This window comes from Indicator indicator, chromosome 16 (assembly GCF_027791375.1).
Source record: "Indicator indicator isolate 239-I01 chromosome 16, UM_Iind_1.1, whole genome shotgun sequence".
NCBI lineage: Eukaryota > Metazoa > Chordata > Aves > Piciformes > Indicatoridae > Indicator > Indicator indicator.
The window spans coordinates 11,559,463-11,565,648 of record NC_072025.1 but is presented as its reverse complement, the minus strand read 5'-3'; positions in this window follow the sequence as shown (position 1 = coordinate 11,565,648).

Here is a 6,186-nt window from a genome sequence, read left to right as displayed (position 1 = left end):
TATGCATTCCTTAAGTGATGGTTTGCATGCTTCAACATATACATAGCCATGCCTTCAACACATGTTCTGTACATTTGAATAGCAAGCTTCATGAGTAAGGGTGTAGCGGTGGAATCCAATTTGTTATTGTTCTTATTAATATAGGTTCTATTGGCTTTAAAATCAGCCTTTATTAGCAGAAAATAATGATGCAAAAATAAGTAAGTGGGACCTGTTGGCAGTTATGTGACCAGGAGCAGACAGGACAGAAAAATCCAGAATCCTCTTGTAGAAACTAAGCTATTCAGAAGTGCCTGAGCTGTGCTTTTCTGCTCAGTCTGGGCTGTCCCATAAATGCTAAGCATCTTGAAGGTCATCCAAATACAAAGTAAATGCAAACAGAGGCCACTTCTCCCACACAGCAGACCGCCAGCCTGCTCAGTATACAATGCTGAAAGTTTGCCTGTTTTGACTATTAGTCAGTCTTCCTCAGCTGGCATTTGGGAAAGCTATGAACAGCAGTCTGGAGGGTCTGTGCAGGTGACCTAGGGTGGGACAGAGCATATGTCATGCTTCCAGGAACAGGAAGCCCTCTTTAAAGCTGTTCTTAAAAGTCTCTCAACTAGAAACTGATAACCAGATGTAGAGTGCTGCACTTAGGTGAGAAATGATGTCCTGACAAAAATACCATTGCTGCCTTGCTGGAGCAAGTGGCAGTTTGGCTTTTCATTCAGTAGCTGCCTTCCAGGAAATGAAGTTTATTCAGCTTTTCCTGGAGAATTTTCATTAGATTAATTGGTCAGTTGGTCTTTTAATATTAATTATATCAAACAGACATAAAACCCACCCCAAATAAAGAAAAACCTCACCAAGGTCATGAAGTGGGAGCTCTCAGGCTGTTCTGACTCAGCTGTTGCTTTCATGTCCAGGGAGGGCAATGAGTTCTCTGTTGCTGGATCCATGATTTTTTGGCATTGTCACAGGTCCTTTGCAAGTTTTCTCACATCGCTAATGCCTTAATGAAAGTTGAGAAGAAAGCTAAGAACAAAACTGAGAGATCAGAATTTCTCTCCTAAAAAAGACCTTCTTTTCTTTGGCTGTTCCCAGCCTACACATTGCTACGATACAGTGCAACAGGATAGGATGAACAAACAAAAATATTCTTGCAGAATTTAAATAGCTTCAACTACCTGTAGTGCTGACAGTTTGGCAATAGTGATTTCTACATGGAAGCAAGTGCAGGAAAGACTGGTGTACTGTGTGTGCTGCTGTGAAAACCTGACAAGTGGGATTCCTTGATGCTGTCCTGCACCCTGTGGAACAGTACCTGCAATTAGGCAATGATCAGGGTGCAAACTAACGCCAGCAGGAAGGTTGTAGTCAGGACTGAAGTGTTAGCAAGGCAGCACTGGATACTACACACTGCTGTGCTTGCTAGACATGACACAATTAGCTTAGCTGCAAAGGGGAGGTTTTCTTCCAAGTAGGACACAGTTATTTTGTCTTGGGCATTTGGAGACAACCTTTTGGACCAGGAATCCACAAACCACAAAATACTTGTGTGAAAAGAATCTGGCCAAAGATACTATATTCATGACTGGGTTTTCTTGTTTTGTAAAAGGAAAAAAAAAAAAGGCAAATTTGTTTGCTGTAACCAATAGTAGTCAAAAGATAACTTTCTTCAGTTCAAGGATACCAGCTGTAAACATTGAGGCTACAAGCAATATTAATTGATTAAAAACCTCTTCTTTCTGTGATTAATGCTACATTTTTTGTGACATAATGAAAAAAAACATCAAAGTCTAAAGGGAAACAAGTATGTATATACAGCTCACATGTTTATTTAAACATACTTTACATATTAAAATCCAGCAGTTACTTTCTGGATGAAGGCTCTCAAATTATAAAATTAATCTGCCAGGTTTTCAGACTTGGCAGGATAGAAGGTTTTCTTGCTGTGTTCTAACAGAGTAGGGGAAAAGCATCACTTCAGTGGTAAAGAGCTAAATAACCACACAGTTAACAGAGGGAAATTTTAGAAAAATAATTAATTCACTTCAGACCAAATCCTGCAGTGTTTAACCATGCAATGACATTCTTTGCCCAGCAGCAGACCCAAGTTCACACTTTGCAGACTCACATCCTTACAGAGGCTGAAATTGCCAAAGAGCTGTTAGTGAGGGAAGTGCCATGTGTGCCAATTCTAGAAACCAGTAAAGCAGTACAGTCTGCTCTGTGTTTTCAGACTTTTCATACCTTACATAACTAGGTGCAAAATACTTATTTTTATTTCTGGTTCTGTTCTTTGGAAGTGCAGTCATGTGCAATCAGGTGGAATAAGTGTGCTGATAATTTTCCTTCAGAAATTGTAATGGTTAGTGATGTGGACACTTTTCTTTTTAGGCAGAAACCATAAGGCATTGAAGCAAGCATTAACTTTTCTTGCACTTGAGGTCACAAATTTATGCAAGTCAAAAATGTTTGGCCTGCCAAAAACATCATGCTACACTCCACCAAATAAAAGGACACTGTTATTCTTACAAGGGAAGGTTTGACAGGACAGGAAATAGGCAGGGTCATAGAAGTTTACTTAATACTGAAACTTATTTAACCATCTTTAAGCCAAAATACAACGATAAGTTATTTAAAAAAACAAAACAAAACAACAAAATCAAACAACTTAAGAGAGGGTGGGAAAGACAAATAGAAGAGCACTGGACTGTGACATTACAGGAGTAGTAACCAACATAGAAACTAGGGAATCTTAATTAAAATTCACAAAATTATGATTACTATATTTCTCCTGCCTTTACTGGGTTAACACATATTAAGCGAGTTTTAATTAATGTCCTGAACCTGCAGCAAGAGGCATCTGATTTGGAGAATCCAGTGCACAGTTTACCAAACCATACACTACTTTCATTACAATGCAGTCCTTAATTAGGCTTCATTCCACTTAAAGGAGTGGAGGAAGGGGTAGTCAGAAGAGCGAATATGAAAGATAGGAAAAATGTTTCTGTTCATTACAATTTTCCATTTTTGTTGAAACGCAGCAGGAGAGCAAAGCCACAGGCTTCTCTGCTGCTCTTGCGTGCCAGGAGGGATTATGCAAACACTGTAACCACCCAAATCTTATTTAAATTATAGTCATTGTTCCCCCTTTAATGGTTATACTTTTGCCTGCTTTCACTCAAATATTGCTGCATCTTGCTTTCTGCCAACACAGTCCCAATGGGAGTCATCAACTCCTAATTATAAATGAACAGATCGTTGAAAAATCTCTCTGGGAAAAAAAAAAAGTGGAAAAGAAAGCAAGCTTCAAGTGCCATCTAGTGCCTGAACTACAAAAAACATTAAAGGGATCCAAAAAGTTCTTAATGTGCCACACAGTAATGTTAACTGCAGCTGAACCGAGGAAGTTCTCTTTCTCCTCCAAATTCACCTGGGGTTAAAGGCTAGATTCTCTGTAACAAGGCACATCCATTTCTTAAAGAAAGGAAGCAGATTAGTAATTAGTTAGTAATAGTTAGCAGATTAGTTAGTTAGTAATATCCTTTTCCTGCAAGAAAAAGTAATTTTCTCCCATAGATGAGAATCCCCACAAACCAGTTTTCCACTGTAAAAGCTCAAACTTCTAGTTACACAGAAGGTGTTCCACAAAATCATTCCCCAAGCTTTAGATAATTTCTCTCAGAGATAATGGGGTGAGCAAGGAAGAAGCAAATACTGTTGTAATCCTCTGCTCCTTGCCAATAAATTTTTTACAGGTTTTAATAAGCCTGCAGTACTATGTAGTAACTTAACTTTCAACACATGGGTAAGTAACTCTTGTTGCCTGGTTAGAAGTATTTTTCTTGTATAGATTTGCTACTCAGATTGAGGCAAAACCCCAACACTATAAAAAGAATTATCAGAACATTACTAATAAATTAGTGCAATGGTTTGATGCACAGGGAATTCAGTGTAGATGTTTGCTTGAGATGACAGACTTTTGCAAGGACCTACTGGGAAGAGCCTTGCAGTAATCTTAAACTCGCTATAAACTTTTCTAGATTGAGAAATGATGAAAAGAAACTCAGCAATACCAATTGTCAAAGTAAGTGCTGGTTTTACACAAATCTGTCACAGTAACTGAGCCCTTTTTTGCTAATGATGCCTAGGTAGGTACCAGTCTGTGTGTTGAGAACTTACAGCAGGCATAGATTTGTAAATTTATGGGTTTTCATCTGAGACAGTGCTTTTTCTAGCACATACTAATCCTTTTTATCTCCAAATCTGGAGTATTAGTATTACTTTCAAAAATGGAAACTAGACCAGCTTCCAACAGGTACAAAAAAAAAAAAAAAATCATAGAATCAGTCAGGGTTGGAAGGGACCACAAAGATCATCCAGTTCCAACCCCTCTGCCATGGACACGGACACCTCACACTACCTCAGGCTGGCCAGAGCCTCATCCAGCCTGGCCTTAAACACCTCCAGGGATGGGGCCCCAACCACCTCCCTGGACAACCCATTCCAGGCTCTCACCACTCTCATGGTGAAGAACTTCCTCCTCACGTCCAGCCTGAATCTCCCCACTTCCAGCTTTATTCCATTCCCCCTAGTCCTATCACTACCTGATATCCTAAAAAGTCCCTCCCCAGCTTTCTTGTAGGCCCCCTTCAGATACTGGAAGGCCACAAAATGGTAAGTATTAACAAAACTTAAAACTTTTTCCTTGTAGGTTACTGTTCCAAGTGAGATCATCTTGTAGTGTCTTTCAAAAATTGCCTTCTCACTTTGCAGCATGGTTAGTGAAAAGAACAAGGAGAAGCAAAACTTGCTCTTAACTGGCAGTCCAGCAAAAGGAGACAGCTTTACACAGGATCATAGCTGTTTTAAGACCTTTAAATGCAGTTGTAATTGAAATTCCTTTTTCACAGGTCATATAAGAAACTTAAGTGTCAAGATCAGGTTTTCCAATTAATTTAAAGCTCCATGTTGGTAGGATGTGCTTCTTGCTTACAACAGGCTTTTGCATATGGGTGTAGAGATACAAGTACAGTGTTGTGAAAAGGCTGGAGAGGAAGACTGGTAAGCACATGGAGGGCAAGACTTCTACCCTAGTCAAAGATGAATGTACTTATGTTTCAGCCCTGCCAAGTCAATGCAATGACAGGCTGCAGCAACCTGAATGTTGACATTTTATACTTTATTTACCAGCAACTTGGGGAAGGTGTGAGAGGGATGTGTAAAAATGTACAAAATGTGCAATATTTTGAGCCTAGTTCACTAGAAATGGTTAATCCTAGACAAAGACATGAAACTAATACAGATAGGATTATTGCAATCTGAGACTACCAAGCAGAAGAAAGCTGTGAACATCTTAATCTACAGAAGGGCCTACCTATCCACTGCTGCAACAGAACTTGTAGTATTTCATACCTGTGACTTTCAGCCAGGAAAAACTAGAAAGAGAATACACACAGCTGAAGGAAAAAAAACCCAACCAACCAACCAAAGAAAACCCCAAAACAAGCAAACAAACAAAAAGCTAAGAGCCCAACAGCCTTTTCTACTTATTTTCTCTAAATTGGCAAACTATTTAAGATTCTTTCCTTTCTGTTCCTTCCCTAGTGTGCATGTTCTTTTACCTGAAGGCTTTTCAGTCATTTCAGAGGTTCCCACAGTTGAAGAAACAATTGGATTTGGGGCAGATTCCAATAGAGTTCTATATTAACTGGTCAAAATAGAATTGGAAAAAAACAATTTGTGCACTGCTTCAGTAATTCAGAATCTCTTCTATACAATAACTTATTAACAGATTTGTCACCAAATATTTCAGCAGTGTATTTCACAGCATTTAATTTACTCTATAGAAGCTATTTCCAGATGAGTTGTTATTTAGCTCAAACACTGTATTGCCAGCTCTGTTAATAGAAAGATGAAAAAATCTGTTTGAGGATCAGCTAAGGATCAAAGACAAACCTTTAGCTTTGAACACAAAGACAAGTATTTTGTCAGAAGATCCAGTATTAAATATGATTGTCTTATTCTGATTTAGGGGCCAGGGGGCAATCATATTGATACCTGAGTTACCACCAATTCTGTATGAAATAGGCTGTCAGCATAAAATACTGAGCATATGGAAGATGGTTTTCAGAAGATAAACACAAACTGGCAAGGGATAAATCAGCCATTTTAGTTTAGGTGAGTAAAAGAAAATCA